Raw genomic sequence first — 17,306 nt, forward strand, 5'->3', positions numbered from 1 at the left:
CGTAGACTATCCTTCAGTTGGGGTTTGTCTGATGTTTCCCTCATGATTAAACTGGTGTTGTGAGTTACGGCAGAAAACCACAGAATGCCATTTTTATCAAGTCAAATCAAGAGTACATAATATGAACGTGAAGTTATGATCGGTGAAGCAGACCGTAATCTCCTGGTTGTAGTCGTGTTTCTTGGGTTTCTCCAAGCGTAAAATTATTCTTTTTACCCCTTTCCACACTCTGAGCTCTGGAAGTCATTAGGAACAGATCACTCTTAACTGATGGAGACGTATGCATACTTTCCATGAGGGGAGAGTATATGTATAAATTGTTTGGAATTCGTCAGCATGGAACATCTATTTATGCTCCTATCTATCTGTCTGTCTATCTGTCTATCTATCTATCATCTATCTCATCATGTTCTCCTGGATTTCTAAATAATATTTGGATGAGAAGCCAATATTTTCTTTCTTTCTTCTTCTTTTTTTCTTAAATTGTTCCAGTTTTGGCCTTTGGGAGCACTGTCAGTTGGCGCCCAGGTCCCTTTGGTTTACTCCCATTGTATGGGATTTGCTCTTTTAACAATTCCTTGCTTTCAGGCTCATCTTGCACATTTCCATGTTGCATGTATTCCAGCCTCATCTTTCCTATGTCCACTTCTAATCCTAGAAGCAGCCAATTCTCCAAGGAACACTGTTTCCTTTTGTTAGGAGAAGGTATTAGAAACCAGTATCTGTGTACCAGGTGTCCACGTTGCTGTTTGGATGAAGTGGCTGCTAGGCCCTCTCAGCTGACAAAACAAAGAAATATATCTGTGCATATTAACTCATATGTATGTGCACATTTCTATACAAATGTCTATACGTAAGCGTCCATCTCGATATTAACCCTAATATGAATACATGCTGATGCCTCCAACTCTAATTTGTTATTGCGTGGATCATTTTCGCCTCTGTCCCTCATTATCTGCAAACTCCCACTCTAGTAGGGTGAAATCTGGCCCCCATTTTCCACCATCCATTCAATGAATTGTCCGGTTCTGGTACACATGCATAATGGTATCAGTTTTCTTACACTGTACATCCATAGGCAACAAATTTCTCCACTAGAGTGCATTGCATGTGTAATTTTTTTCTTTTTAGCCTTATAGACTTCCTTCATTTCCAAAGGTACTTAGGTCAGCCCTGTTTCCCTCCCTGTCTTAGTGTAGTTTTTCTATACGTGATTGTGGTGAGATTCCCTAATTACATTCTGCATTTCGTCCTGATATCCCCTGACATCCTTAATAATATGTGTCGATTGTGCATACATGAAGTCTCCGTTTTTGTGCAGTAAATTACTGTGGATAATGACAAACGCATAGTGTCAAGTAAGCACCATTACATTATCGCACGGCGCTAAAATAGCACCTGTCCTTTACCTATTCAAGGTATTTACCTATTTACCACTCCGCTCTCTCTACTTTTGCCTTTTCCGCAATTTCTTTTAGTAATTGGATCACACAGAGAATACACACACACACACACATGTGTGTGTGTATGTGTGTGTATATATATGTGTGTGTTATATCTATATCTATATCTATATAGATTTGGATATATATATATAGCCATTCCGGACTGGCTTCTTAAACTTAGCAATAGGAATTTAGGATTCATCCATATCTCTCCGTGGCTTGAAAGATCATTCCTTTCTTTTGTCAAATAGTATTCCATGGTATGGATGCACCAAGGTCATTTATTCATTCATCTGTTGATGCACATCTTGGTTGCTCCCTGTTTTGCAATTATGAATAAAGGTGCTATAGACATTGGTGTGTAGGACTGTGTGCGGACTGACGATGTTGGACTTTGCTGCCGCCCCGTGATCCTGGAAAACAATGAAGGTTAAGAGGTCTCCCCCGTCTGTGTTCTAGGAAAGTGCTTACCGCGAGGAGTCTTCCTTCGCCATATGACTCAGGTGAGATTCACAGGCGCCCCCTTGTTTGCTGTGACAAAACCAGACACGGTCCCTCCGAACTCCCATTCCTCAGCTCATAAATGATCAGCTGAGCTACTTGCGTTTACTGAACACCTGGAGCAAAATACTTGTTAATCAGACTCTGCTTAAGGTTCTGTCCTTTCCCTGGGTTCCTGAACTTTGACCCCCGGCAGTCGGAGCCAGCGCACAGCCCTTCTGAGAGTAGGCTGGCTTCAGGGTGAAGCATTCCTTGATTCGCTGCCTGTTCACACCACCCTTTCATTCCATTCCTCTACCCTGGGTTCTCTGTGTCCTCTCTATAAAGGAAAGAGCCTTTCGGCCTAACTCTTGGGATGCTTGCTGATCTTATGGTCAGAGTATTCTCTCTGTTATAAGAGTGCCTCTCCCCACCCCTTTTCCTTACCACCATCCCTTGAAGAGTGTTCTCCTTACTAATTCTGGATTTGTACTTATTTGACTGGAGATAAGTTTCCATTTATATTTTCCAATTCTGAAAATATCTTGCCTTTTTTTATTAATTATGTCATCTGACACCAATTAAAGCAACAAATATGTGACTACTATATAAAATAAGACCCCAGGATTAACACTTTGTTGCATGCACAGTTATCTCGCAGAATATGTGTTTGGAGGGCCAGGGACAGGAGTTTATTTTTGCTTTTGCTTTCCTTAAAAAAAGAACCCCACAGCAGTGCAAGTAGGGTCAGGAAGGGAAGGGAGGAAAGGATTCTTTAGGACAACATGTCCAAGGCTCACTAATCACAATCAGATCAACGGATAGTGGGTTTAGGGGGGAAAAAAGATGAAGGGGATGCTGCTCAGGCCCATTTGTCATCAATCGCAAAAAGACTTCCTTTGCAAAAGCCCCAAATGGTGACGTATGAAGGACAGGCTAACTTACACAAGCGGTCATAACGTGTGTCCCTCAAGCTTTTGACCATGTTTGCCACTTCAATATACGTGCAGGAGTTGGGCTCCTCTTCTCATTCCTGTCCTTTCAGATCTCCACCGTGTGGTCAAACTGTCTGGGCTCTCCCTGTCTTCTGCCACATTTGGCGTCCAACATTCGAACAGCGTTTTCACCACCTCCAGATGCTGCTTCTGCTTGCCTGGCTGGCCTTAGCTGTCGGCCTTTGCTTTACACGTTCTGAGGCTCTGGTTTTTTTATTTTATTTTTTTTACTTGGTAACATCTTTTTTTATTATGTTATGTTAATCACCATACACTACATCATGTAGTGTTCCATGATTCATTGTTTGCGTATAACACCCAGTCCTCCATGCAGAACGTGCCCTCTTTAATACCCATCACCAGGCTAACCCCTCCCCTCCAGAACCCTCAGTTTTGTTTTTCAGAGTCCATCGTCTCTCACGGTTCGTCTCCCCCTCCGTTTTCCCCCCTTCATTCTTCCCCTCCTGCTATCTTCTTCTTCTTCCTTTTTTTTAAACATATAATGTATTATTTGTTTCAGAGGTACGGATCCGTGATTCAACAGTCTTGCACACTCTGGTTTTTTTAAGTTTGTAAAAAGATTTATTTATTTATTTCAGAGAGAGAGAGCAGGAGCCAGCCAGCAGGGGGAGGGGCAGAGAGAGAGGGAACAGGGGAGAAGCAGACTCCCCATTGAGTGGTGCTCCTTTATATTTTAAATTAAAGATGGTATGTATTTGAGAGAGAGCAGAGAGAGAGAGGGAGAGAGGGAGAGGGAGAGCACAGGCAGGGAGGAGGGGCAGAGGGCAAGGGAGAAGCAGACTCCCCGCTGAGCAGGGAGCCTGATGCGGGGCTGGATCCCAGGATCCTGGGATCATGACCTGAGCTGAAATCAAGCGTCTGGAGCTTAACTAACTGAGCCACCCAGGCGCCCCTCTCAGGTTCTGTTTTTAGCTGCATAGAAGTTTATAATTGCTCTAACTTCCCTATGACTGACCTTTTTTCATTATAAAACATTTTCCTTTATTTGTGGTATTATTTTTTTGTTTAAAAGTCCTTTTTCCTGGGGCGCCTGGGTGGCTGAGTCCCTTAAGCTTCTGCCTTCGGCTCGGCTCATGATCCCAGGGCTCTGGGATCGAGCCCCACATTGGGCTTGTCTGCTCAGCGGGGAGCCTGCTTCTCCCTCTCCCTCTGCCTGTGCTCCCCCTGCTTGTGCTCTCTCTCTCTCTCTTTCTCTGTCAAATAAATAGATAAAATCTATTAAAAGAAAAAAGTCTTTTTTCCTGGTATTAGCATAGCCACCATAGCTTTTTAGGATTGCTGCTTGCATGATATACGTTTTTTCCATCCTTTTTCTTTTAACCTATTTGTACCATCAAATCTAAACTGTGTCTCTTGTAGATAGCATATGGCTGGAACTCTCTTTTTTTAAATCCAATCTGACAATCTCTGAGGCTTGCTTGGATTGTTTAGTCCACTCACATCTGATGTTATTATTGATGTGGACGAATGTCTGCATTTTGCCTTTGGTTTCCTGTATGTCTCAAGACCTTTTTGTTTCTTTATTCCTGCTTTAATATTGCTGCTTAATTCCTGTTTCTTTATTCCTGCTTGGTTTTTCCTTAAGCAAATATTTTCTAGTGTTATTTCCTTATTTTTAAAGTTATTTATCAGTGCTCTCTTTAGGCCATACCATCGCGTTTTAACTTATCAGAATCTACTCCAGGTTTATATTAATTCCTGGGATATATTGAAATGTTACTTTTATGAAGCTCTATTCCCTCCTTCACCTTTTCGTGATATTATTGTTGCACATATTTAATACATGCTTGTTACAAACCCAACCATTTATTGTTATAGTAATTTATATAGGCAATGTATGAATGTATGTCTACTAAAAGAAGTTGAGAACAGAGAGCAAGTACATATTTACAGTTATTAAACCCTGTGTAGTTCTGTTCATTTCTTCCTGTGGGTTTGAACTACCATCTCATGTCATTTCTTTACAAATACAGCTCTGCTCCCACTGACCTCCTTTGTGCTGTTATTGTCAAATGTATCACATTTCTGATATTAGATGCCCAGCCAGCCGATTATATACATATTGCCTTATAAAACCGCTTTTTTATATTTTTTTAATTAAAATATTTTTTAAGGATTTTATTTATTTATTTCCGAGAGAGAGAGAGAGAGAGAGAGAGAGAGAGAGCACGCATGATTGGCGAGAGGGAGAAGCAGTCTCCCTGCTGAGCAGGGAGCCCTACACAGGGCTGGATCCCAGGAGTCCGGGATCATGACCTGGGCTGAACACAGACACTTAACCCGCTGAGCCACCCCGGCGCCCCTAAAACCGCTTTTTAAAACAGAGAGGGAAACATGTGCATTTATACTTTGTTTAAAAAGTACATAATTACCTTTAACAGTGTTTTTTGTTTTTTTAGAATGGGTATTTAAATTTACATCTAGGTTTGCTTCCTTTTGGCCTGAAGAAATTCTTTTCCTATTCCTTACAAATAGGTCTCCAGCAGTTGAATTCTCTCAGCTTTTGTTTATCTGGGAGTTGTTATTTTGCTGTTGTTTTTGACAGGTAGTTTTGCAGGATAGAAGACTTTTAGTTGACTTTTTTTTTTTTTTTCTCTCCCGTTCAGCACTTTGAATATATCACCCCCCTGTTTCTGGACTCCATTTTAATTTTTTTTCCTAATAAGACATCTGCTGTTAATCTTAATGGGTTTACCGTGTAAGTGATCATTTCCCTTGCTGCTCTCAAGGTTTTCTCTTTGACTTTGGCCCTCAGCATTGTTACTATGATGTGTCAGGGCATGGATCTCTTCATATGTATAGTACGTGGAATTCTCTGACCTTCCTGCCTGTGTAGATTAACATTTTTAGAAAATTTTCGTCATTATTTCTTTTTTTGTTTTTTGGCCTGATGAACTGGAACCCCACTCTGCCTGTAGGATAATTACATTTGCACAGAGCTTTACGGATGTCGAAGCACTTCCGTATGCATGACTTGATCCTCACAAATACCCTCTTAGCTTATTTTTTAGTTATCACTTATTTTTATTTTTTATTTTATTATGTTATGTTAATCACCATACATTACATCATTAGTTTTTGATGTAGTGTTCCATGATTCATTGTTTGTGCATAACACCCAGTGCTCCATGCAGTACGTGCCCTCTTTAATACCCATCACCGGGCTAACCCATCCCCCCACCCCCACCACTCTAGAACCCTCAGGTTTTTCTCAGAGTCCATCGTCTCTCATGGTTCGTCTCCCCTTCTGATTCCCTCCCCTTCATTATTCCCTTCCTACTATCTTCTTTTTTTTTTTTAATGTATAATGTATTATTTGTTTCAGAGGTACTAGGTCTGTGATTCATTTTTTTCTACTCCTTTTTTTGGCCTCTTTTGGTAATCTTACTACTTGTAGGTTGCTGCCTTTAAAGGTATCTCACATTTTTGGGCACTCTGTTCCTTTTACTTCATTCTTTTTTCCTCTCTGTTCTTAGCATTGTGTAATCTCTGTTTTCCATTTTGTGTTTTCTTCTGCCAACTCCCATCTATAATTGAGCCCCTGTAGTAAACCTTTCGTTTGGTCAATGTCATTTTTAACTCCAAATTATCCACTGGGTTCTTTTTATAACTTGTATCTCTTTAATGGCTGGTCTCTGTTTCATGAGAAATGTCATGGTAGCTTCTTTTACTTCTTGAAGCATGATTTCCTTTAATTCTCAGAACATATTAATATTGGCAGATTTGAAGACTTTTTTCTATTAAATCCAGCATACCTGCCCTTTCGCGGGCAGTTTCTATTGCTTGTCTTAGTTTCTGTAAATGAGTCACACGTTCCTGCTTCTCTGAATAGCCCCATTTTTTTTTTTTTAATTGGGCAGTTAGGTAGTATATTGTAGCACTCTGGATTCAGGTCGAGTTTCCAACCCCCCCCCCACTTCCCAGGGGTTTGACTTTGTTGTTATTTGCTTATTTAATTGTCTAGTGATGTGGCTATTTTAGTTAAGTCTGTTTACCCCAAAGTATGAAGCCTTCGTTGTTACTCCGCAGTCAGTGCAGACTTGGGTGTACACACAGTCACTCGCAATGACGGCAGTTTTCGCAGGGCTCTCTTTGTTTCTTCCTCTGATCTCTCTGCTAAGCTGTCTCCCTCATTTGTTGTGACACTCACCTGTTAGGCTCCACTGATTGCCAATTTATTTTTTAATTGTTTTCAACAATGCCCTGGTGGCATAAATTGTGCCACACTCTGATCTGATTCACTTCAGGTGGGAATATCCTTTAGCTGCCTCTGAGTTGTTTTCTTTTAAGATTTTATTTATTTGAGAGGGAGAGAGAGAATGAGAGAGAGAGAGCACGAGAGGGAAGAGGGCCAGAGGGAGAAGCAGACTCCCTGCTGAGCAGGGAGCCCGATATGGGACTTGATCCTGGGATTCCGGGGTCATAACCTGAGCCGAAGGCAGTCGCTTAACCAACTGAGCCACCCAGGCACCCCCGAGAGGGGCCTCTTCTTAGCTGCCTCTATCCCTGGTTGTCTCTGGTGAAATAGTTGGCCTATGGCTTTGTTCCTTGTTCTTCATTTGCAGGAGCCGTTATTTTCAAGAACTCTCTTAGGCTTCAATTTTCCCACACTCTGTTTCAAATAAACAGAGAGCTTGGGGGGAGAGCTTAGGAGCTCTCTTTCTTCTGGGCTGCTTCTCCTCCTTGGGAAAGATTTTTGAGCCACTCTTCTGGCCTCTGGGTGAGGCAGTAGCGGGTGGGGGGGGTCTTCTAGGCTTACTGCTTATATTTGGAACCTCTGTCCTGTGGTCAGACTGGGGCAAGGGCAACCAGGACTGCAGTATTCTCAGCCTGCTGTGGCTGGTGTAACCTCTCAGTCCTCTGAGTGGGGACTGATTGGAGAAAGAAAGCCCCTGACCTCTCGGCCTCACTCATTAAGAATTTAACCTCTTCAGTTTGGAATGGGAGGATGGCAAATACTGGTGGCCTGCCCTTACTGGTGAGCTATGGGTAACTAATAGTTGGGAGCTGAGGGGAGAGGGAGCCCCGCCTTCCTGGCGATACCTATCTGGAGGGGTCTAACATCAAACCGAGCTGGAGAGGTGGGGGGGGGGAGCAGATCATGGTTCGAATGCCAGGCTCTCACTGTTTTTACCTAGGTTAGTAGATTTTGGTTTTTTGAGGAAGTGTTTCCTTATTTGCCGTATGTTCTTAGGACAATTTGCAGAGACATTTAATAGTTGTTTTTAAGATAGTTCTTACCTTTCGCTTGTTTCTCTGGTGAGTGTGTCTGTGAAGTTTCTTAAGCTGTCATCTTCTAGGTGGAACTCTGTTTCCTATTACCTTTGATCATGGTTTCTTTTATCATACAGATAGTCCAGCCTGAATAGTTTTACATGTTCCGCATTTTGTATTGTTTGAAGAAGGCCTTTCCTACCCAGTATTATAAAAACAACCTGAATTTTCCTTCTAATGCCCTTAAGGTTTTCTTTTTCATGGTAAGCACATTTAATCAATTGGGATGTTTTTGTCTGTGCGTGAATGTTTTGTTACAAGATAGATATATAGATAGATAGATTTTTTTTTTCTTTTAGAGAGGGAGGGTGGGGTGGGGTGGGGCGGGGTAGGGCAGGGAGAGAGAATCTTAAGCAGGCTCCACACCCAGCGTGGAACCCGACATGGGGCTTGATCTCACAACCCTGATATCATGACCTGAGCTGAAATCTAGAGTTGGACGCTTAACCAACTGATAGAAATATAAAGAACGTTTATATTTTTCCCAATGGATAGCCACAGATGTCTCAATTGCAGCCTGTCTCCATGGACTTGAAATGGCAGCCTTATTATGAATTAAATTCTCATATACGCATGGAAGATTCGGTTACATTGACCTATTGGTCTATTTCTGCATCAGTATCCCCCTGTTTTAATGACTGTGCCATCCATTTTCTAAATTGAGACTTACTCTTGTCAGGTTTTGGCATCAGGGTTATGCTAAACTAGGAAAATAATTTAGGTGGCCTTCACACTTTTTAGTGCAATGAGACAATTTATATAATGTGGTAATTATCTGTATAATAATCAGCTGTACTATAGTTAGCTGGTAATATCTAGTATAGTTTCTTTTTAGGAGTCTTTGTTTTCTTTACTAATTTCAGTCTATTGATTACTGCTGTATTCGGGTTTCTTTTCCTTAGGCCAATTGCAATAATTATGTTACTAGAATTTACTGGTATCAATTTGTACAAACGTTCTTAAAATTTTTTAAGGAACTGCAAAATCTCCCTTCTAATTCCTGATAGTGTTCAGTTATATCTCTGCTCTTATTTTTCATCACGTTTGCCAGACGCGTTTCTATTTGGTTGTCTTTTCAAGGAACCAGATACTGGTTGAATAGATTGCTATTTTATTTTTATTAATTTCTGCTTTATGTGTCTTAATGCCCTCTGTAGTTCTTTTGTTGGTATCCGTCGAGCTTCCTAATTGGAATGTTTTCACGTATATTCAGTCTTTCTTTGGAGTGAATGTGTTTCAGGCTGCAAAGTTTACTCTGAGTCGTCTTGGTATTAACTTGCACAGGATTTGTTGGTTGTGTTTTACTATGGTTTATGTACTTTTATATTTAAAAAAATTTGAGTATAATCGAGACACAGATATTACATTAGTTTCAGGTGTACAACATAGCGACTCAACAAGTTTAAACCTCATGTTGTGCTCGCCACACGTGTAGCTCCCACCTGTCACCATACAACGCTATTGCGGTATCATTGACGAGATTCCCAATGCTGTATCTTTTATTCCCGTGACTTATGCATTCCATAACTGGAAGCCTGTGGTGTATTTTTAGTGTGTAACTGCTGCTTTGGATTTCTCCTGACCTGAGAATTTTCTTGGAAAGGCATTTGCATCTGTTCAGGTAGATAGCCCTTCTTCTTGCAATTAAATCTATCTTTTGTTGTTGGTTTTTTATTGTACTGTAATGTATGGAATGCCTGCTTTTTGACATCCGTTAAGATTTCTTTTATGATCTGATACATATTTAGTTTGTATTTTCTTCTCTATTTGAATAAGAAGCATATTAATTTTCTTATTCAAATTTTCTGCATTTGAATTTTGTTTCTGCCTGACCTGTCACTTTCTGAGACCTCTGTTAAAGGTTCCACTGGGAGAGTGGATCGAATTCATCTCTCAGCTGACTAAATTTTATGTGCAGATGCATGTCGATTGATTGATTTTTTTTTTTAATCTGACAGTTGGAAGTATTTGTTGGCTTCGGGAAATGGGAGAAATGTAGTCAGTGGTAGCGTGAGAGAGGTAATTTTCCAAATTCCTTTTATGATTCTACTTCTGACAGCTTGCAATGAATGTAATACGATACACATATACCTATGAAAACATACTAGCAGATTGCTACCCCTGATAAGTAGGGCTGGGGGACGACCTTTGCTTCCTTTTATATAAAAGCACTCTATTTGAATTCTTTTAAAACAATGCATGTTTATAAGAATAACAATAATATATATGATAATAATGTAATATAATGTAATAATAAAAATAATATTTAAAAAGTAATGGAAAAGAGAAGCAATTCCTGAATGATGTGAGGAACTCCATAGATGATTTGCCAGAGGGAAAAAAATATCAAACTTGCAAACATTATAAAACAATCATTTAAAGTCTCTAGCAACTGTTCAAAGAGTATATAGCAAGTGGAGAAACAGTTCATGCAAATGTACTAAATCTCGGTAAGAACCATGAGAGACTGTGGCATTTGAGCCACACATTGTCTCTTCACCTCCTCCCCCTGGCTCAGTATGATGGAAGCTCTACTCTGGGTAGCTACAGCTCAGAAGGTGGAGCTCCTTCTCCTGCCCACCCCCTCCCGTGCCCCGCCCCCCAACTCCAGAGCTACCGCTTCTCTGAGGGAGAGGCCGGCTGCCAGAATTTCTTCTCCTCATTCTCAGCGCTACGTTTCAGAAATTCTATTCCAGGCAAGCGCGGGTGAGAGATCTGCTGCTCCCTTACCCCACCTGGCCCGATTCATAGGACAAAGATAGACTCCAGGTGTGACAGGCTGAGACTACGGGGCCCTAATCACCCTTGCCCCAGCTCGCTTATAAGACAATTGCCACACCAGGAGAGTAAAGCTGACAAGATCGAGAGCTACTAGACTGGCCCAGAGTGTTGTTTGTACAGCAGGGGTATCACTCTGAGGGAAGAGAGCCACCGTCCCCACTACTAGTTCTGGAGCAGCAGGCAGGGCTGCCCAAGGGGAAAGGCAGGCTGTAACTCCAGAGACCTCCGTAGCTCTCTCTAAGGGAGACTGTCCTGAAGGGGACTGAGTTTATTTGGAAGAGCATGGGAAAGTGCAGGCCTAAGGGTACTGTTGATAAGAATGGAGATCTTGGTAGTGAGCTTTTTAAGAGGGGGCTGGTAGCTCTGAATGTAACAAGCCAAACGGTAGGGCATTTGGAATTTTGACAGAGCGAAGGAGGGAAAGAGATACCTAAGAAGAGTCTTCCTAGAGTTGGAGCAGGCATCAAAGAGTGACCTGAAAGATTACCCCTGCAAAGGGTCCCAAAGTTAAGAGGAACTGACTGTGGATCCGTTCATTGCCCAGGGAGGGCATTGTCAATAAAAGGAAAGCAATCAGCTGGAAATTAATGGAGGCTAAGAGCTGGAATTGAGACCAGTCGAGGCAGTCTATCCAGAAGCTTAATGAAACTATCAGGAAAAGAGACTGTGAAAAGCCTCCTGGCCCAAACCACAGTTACCCATGAGGGAGAAGGGGAGTCAGGGAGACTGTGTGCCTGCCCAAGGTCGTGCCCTTTCAGTGGTGACATCGGAAGCTGCACGTTGCAGGGAAATAGACTTCACTAATCTGGTCCAGCCACATCACCACACAAATAAATGGGCAAAACAGCAGGTCCAGAGCAACTACTATATTGTAGCAACACCAGAGCTGCTACAATATAGTACCCAAATCCCCCAGTTTTCAACAAAAATTGTAAGACCCAGAAAGAAATAGGGAAGTGTGACCTATGCACTGGGTAAAAGACAAATCAGGCAACAAAAACTGCTTGTGGGAGGACCCAGAAATGGATCTAGCAGAAAGGGACCTCAAAGCACGTATAACAAATTTGGCCCAATAACTAAGGGAAACTATGCTGAAAGGAATAAAGGAAGGCGTGATGACAATGTCGCCAAATAGAGACTATCCAGAAAGATAAATGATAAAATGAAACCAAATGGGGGAACTTCTGGATTTGAAAAGGATAATGACTGAAATGAAAAATTCGCCAGAGGGCCTCAAGAGTAAATTTGTTTTGGCAGAAGTAAGAAAGTGAACTTGAAGAGAGATTGGTAGAGATCAGGCAATCCTAAAATCAGAGAAAAACACGTATAAAGAAAAATTAATAGAGCCTTAGGGAAATGCGCATTCAACATTACATGTCCATCAAACATATGAACACACATGCAATGGGGTATACTAGAAGAGAGTAGACCAATAAAGGAGCATAAAAAATATTCAAAGAACGCGTGGCTGAAAATTGCCTAAATTTGGTGAAAACTAACATGGGCATCTAAGAAGGTAAATGTATTCAATAAGGGATTCATACCCAGATTATGTACCACACCAGAGTAACGTTTTTGAAAACCAAACACAAACTCTTGAAAGCAGCAAGACAAAAATTGCAGGTCCTACACAGGACCTGCCATAAGATTAGCCGATTAGCAGAATATTCCTCATCAGAAATAGTGGAGGGCAGAAGGCGTTGTGCTAATATATTCAAAGTGCTGAAAGGAAAAACCAATCTTGAACCAAGAAACATACGTATATATTTTATATATACACAAATATATATATTTATAAAGAGAGAGAGAGCGAGGGCTAGTTTTTGCGAATGAAGCTTAAGTATATTCCAGATAAATAAAAACTGAGAGAATTTGTTGCTAGCCGAGCCACCTTACAAAAAATGCTAAAGGACGTCCTTCAGGTGGAAAGCAAGTGACGCTAGAGAGTAACTTGAATTTGCGTGACGAGAAGTGTCGGTAAAGGTAATGGCGTAGGCAATAATAAATGATAGTATAAATTAAATATATCTTCCTGCTCTGTAAAGACTTTTAAAAAGAATTGCATGAAAGAATCTATATAAAATTTTATTTGTAGGCTAATAGCATACAGATATGTAATTGACAATAAAAACACGAAGGAGGCGGGTGAGAGCAAAGCTATATGGGAGTAAGATAATAACACCACATGTTAACCTGAATCCAGAGGAGCAAGCAAAGAGAACCAGAAATGGAAAATAAAACAAACTCTATAAACATAGACTCACGCTCCTTCTCTTAGCTTTTAAAAAGTACATTTATTTAAGTTTATTGAAATATATTTGACATATAACATGATGTAAGTTTACGGTGGACAACATGTGGATTTTATACATTTATATATAGCCATATGATTGCCATTGTAGTGTTAGTTAATACCTGTAGTGTTAGTTAATACCTGTTGGCTATCATGTCACATAATCTTTTTTTAAAAAATCTTTTTTTTTTAAAGTCATAAAATTATATAAGTAATGATTATACATGGGCAGAAAGGCACTCCCAGTGACTGGTCCCTCTGGCTCAGTAGAGTGAGTAGGCACAAGCACCCAGCTCTCAGTTTTTCCCTGTTAAGGGCCGGACTGTGTATCTAACATCCTAACTTTCCCGGCTGTACCCTTAAGGTCAAGTCTTCCAGTTAGCCTGCATTAGGCATCTGAAGAGACAAAACTCTGTTAGAACTAATAAATTCAGCAAAGTTTGTAGGAATCAGAAATCAATATGCAAAAATCAGTTATGTTTCTATACACTAACAATGAAGTATGAGAGCAAGAATTTAAGAAAACAGTCCCATTTACAATATCACCAAATTATATACAATTATATCCTTCGGAATAAATGTAACCAAGGAGGTGAAAGAGCTGTATGCTGAAAAATATGAAACATTGATGAAAAACTTGAAGAAGACACAAATAAATGGAAAGATGTCTTTGTTTTGCGTGGCCCTGGTGAACTTGTGAATGCCGATAAAGATTCCCAGCCCCCACTCTTGACCTATGAAATAGGATTTCTGCTGATGGGCCCAGAAAAGTGTTTTTAGAAGCTCCACATGAGTCCTAACGCAGCTAGTCCAAGGGCTTGTATTTGAGAACCACTGGACTTTTTTCTCATTTTTGCCAGTCTGTGTGTTGTCTCTGGCTTAGATTATAGCACTTGTAACACTCGATTATATCTGTTTACTACGTTGTATTTCCAGTATTATTCTGACAAGCTTCTTGCCTGGAGACATAGTAGGAACCTAAACATTCTCACATGGTGTCTGCCTTTCCTTTGGTCTTTCTCGTTGAACATTTTCTCTTCTTCCTCTCTTGTTTCTGCTTACCCACTGGGTGGGACTAATCTGGCAGTACTTTGTTCCCAGCCTAACCAACTATATATTTTCTTTCTCCTTACAGGATTTCCCATTTCTAAGCCTCAGCTGATCTGCCTGCAAGGAAGAGGGGAAATGCCATGGGTTCCAGATTTACGGGAAATTCAGGATGAAGAAGACCAAAGCACTTGACCGAGTGAGTGAACAAATTATGAAACAGGACATTTTCCAGGGTAGTTTTTGGTGTGGATCCCTTTTTATTAACCCTGGTGCTTATCTGGGGGACTCCTTTTGGTTTTGTTGTGGTGGTGGTGGTGGTGGTGGTGGTTTTACAAAAGCTGAAGTATTTCTTCAGTTTTAGAAATATTGCTTATATCATAAATGTCTCATCTTCATTTTTTCTCTCCTGTTCTTCTGAACCACCTTAAAATTTCTTGCCTTTATGTTTCTCATTTTATTTTCTTCCTCAGCTGTACGTTGTGAGACCCTTCGGTTCAACATCATGAGCCTCAGCTACTTCCTGACTGCTATCCATTCCATCTATTGAGGTTTCTTTTTCTGCAGAGAGAGAGCGAGGAAAAAAAAAAAGGAGGCTGAATGACTTAATGGGAGGAGAAAGAGATGAACAAAGGTTATGTGGAGAAGAGCAACTGATGTGTCAAATGCTATCGCCCAGGTTTGGAATGTCAAGGAAAGGCAGAGGAAGGTGGCAGGTGCTGTGTCAAGAAATGGTTTAAAGCTTCAGGGAATATGGTATATCGACTGGGTCTTAGCAATGAGTCGGATTTCCGCAGATGAAGGTGGGAGAGGAAGAGCATGACACATGACAGCAACTGCATAAGCTGTGGCCCTGTGACCAAGCAGTGAGGCATGGGGGCATGAGGTGGCGGAGCCAGGGGGGGATATCTACAGTGTTGACTAGATCTATGACTGGGAGAAGCATTCCGGGCCAAGTCCTAGATCAGGCTAAGTAGGAATGGGGAGGCTGACGCTTCAAAGATGCTGCCAAACTGAAGGGATTTCTGGGAACGTATTACCGAAAATCTCCATTCATCTTACATTCCCTTTCTTTTTCTAGGCCTTTTTGTGTTTGGGCTTACTTCCTTGTGAGGTGGGACATGCCAGCACCCTCTGGGATGGAAGTGAGTATTATGTCAATATGACAAACAGCTCAGTGTTCTTTTAATTAAGAGACTTTGTTTTTAGAATAGTTTTAAATTTACAGAAATATTGAGCAGATAGCATAGAGGATTCTCATAGCCCCCATCACAGTTCCCCCTGTTATTAAGATCTTGCGTTAGTGTGATACATTTGTTATAATTAATAAACCAGTACTAACACATAATTATTAACGAAGTCCGTAGTTTACATTGACATTCAGTCTTTGTGTTGTACATTCAGTGGGTTTTGAAAATGCAAAAAGTCATGTAGCCACCATTGCAGTATCAAACAGAATAGTTTCATCATCCTAAAATTCCTCTGTGCTTCACTTATTCACCCTCCGCTTCCAACTCCCGCTACATTGGACCACTGCTAGCCACTGCTAGTTTTGCCTTTTCCAGAATAGCATATAGGTGGAATCAGGCAGTTGTAGCCTTTTCAGACTGGCTTCCTTTCCTTACCAAAATGCATTAATGCTTCCTTCGTGTCTTTTCATGTCTTGATAGCTCATGACTTTTTATCCCTGAATAATATTCCATTGCATGGAATAGCACACTTCGTTTATCCACTCATCTAGAGAAGGGCATCTTAATCGCTGACCAGTTTTGACAGAAAGCTGCACATTTGTGTGTAGGTTTTTGTGTTGACATAGGTTTTCTTTTTTTTTTTTTTAACTGCTTTGTTGAGGTTATGACTGACATACAGAAAGCTGTGCTATTTAATGCATACAACTTGATGTGTTTGGAGGTAAGTATACACCTCTGAAACCATTATTACAGTCAGTGCCATAAAATCATCCATCACCTTCAAAAATTTCCTCTTGCCCCTGGAACCCAGGTTTGACTCCAAAGGTTGAATTCTTTTTCTTTTTTCTTTTTAAATTTTTATTTAAATTCTAGTTAGTGAACATACACTGTAATATGGTTTCAGGAGTGGAATTCAGTGATTCATCACTTACATACAACACCCGGTGCGCATCACAACAAGTGCCCTCCTTAATCCCCATCACCTATTTCACCCATCCCCCTCCCACCTCCGTTCACCAACCCGCAGTTCTTTTCTCAATCCTTAAGAGTCTCTTATGGCTTGTCCCCACCCGTCCACCTCCTGTTTCCCCCATCCCATATGTTCCTCTGTTTTGTTTCTTAAATTCCACATGTGAGTGAAATCACCTGGTATTTGTCTTTCTGTGACTGCCTTATTTTGCTGAGCATAATACACTCTAGCTCCATCCACATCGCTGCAAATGGCAAGATTTTATTGACACAAGTTTTCAATCAGTTTGGCATATACCTAGGAATGTGATTTCTGTATCGTATGATAAAACTGTGTTTAAATTTGTAAGGAAATGCCAAAATGACTTCCAAAGTGGCTGTGCCATTTTGCACGTCTTCCCGCAATGAATGAGGGTTCCTGTTGCTCCGCACCCCTATCAGCATTTTGTACATCAGGTTTGTTTTTGTGTTTCGTTTTGTTTTTTTATTTTAGTCACTCTAGTAGATGTATAGGGGTATGTCATTGTTTTAAATTTCAGTCCCCTTACGACATAGAGGATGTTGCCTATTCATATGCTTGTTTGCCTTTTCTGTATCTTCTTTGGTGACGTATATTTTCAGCTCTTTTCCCCATTTTTAAATTGCATTCTTTTTTTCTTAATGTTTAGTTTTGAAAGGCCTTTGTGTATTTGGAAATAAGGTCCTTTGTCACATATGTTTTGTAAGTATGTTTTACCATTCTGTGGCTTGTCTTTATGTTGTCTTAACAGGGTCCTTCACAAAACAGAACTTTTTAATTTTACTAAAGTCC

General features: G+C 40.7%; 1 long non-coding RNA gene across 2 annotated transcripts; it reads left to right on the plus strand.

Annotated features, from left to right (window-relative positions):
• Positions 1-10,186: 10,186 nt before the first annotated feature.
• Positions 10,187-16,955, plus strand: LOC112814610 (uncharacterized). 2 transcript variants are annotated; one of them, XR_012377371.1, is made up of 5 exons: positions 10,187-10,234; positions 14,425-14,535; positions 14,810-15,052; positions 15,418-15,481; positions 16,846-16,955. It is a non-coding gene; the product is annotated as an uncharacterized lncRNA (long non-coding RNA). The 2 variants fall into 2 exon arrangements; XR_012377370.1 differs by lacking the exon at positions 16,846-16,955 and adding an exon at positions 16,188-16,261.
• The last annotated feature ends 351 nt before the right edge of the window (positions 16,956-17,306 follow it).

The sequence above is a fragment of the Callorhinus ursinus genome, unplaced genomic scaffold (genome assembly GCF_003265705.2).
Source record: "Callorhinus ursinus isolate GAN/ISIS: 27379988/994484 unplaced genomic scaffold, GSC_fseal_2.0 scaffold383, whole genome shotgun sequence".
NCBI lineage: Eukaryota > Metazoa > Chordata > Mammalia > Carnivora > Otariidae > Callorhinus > Callorhinus ursinus.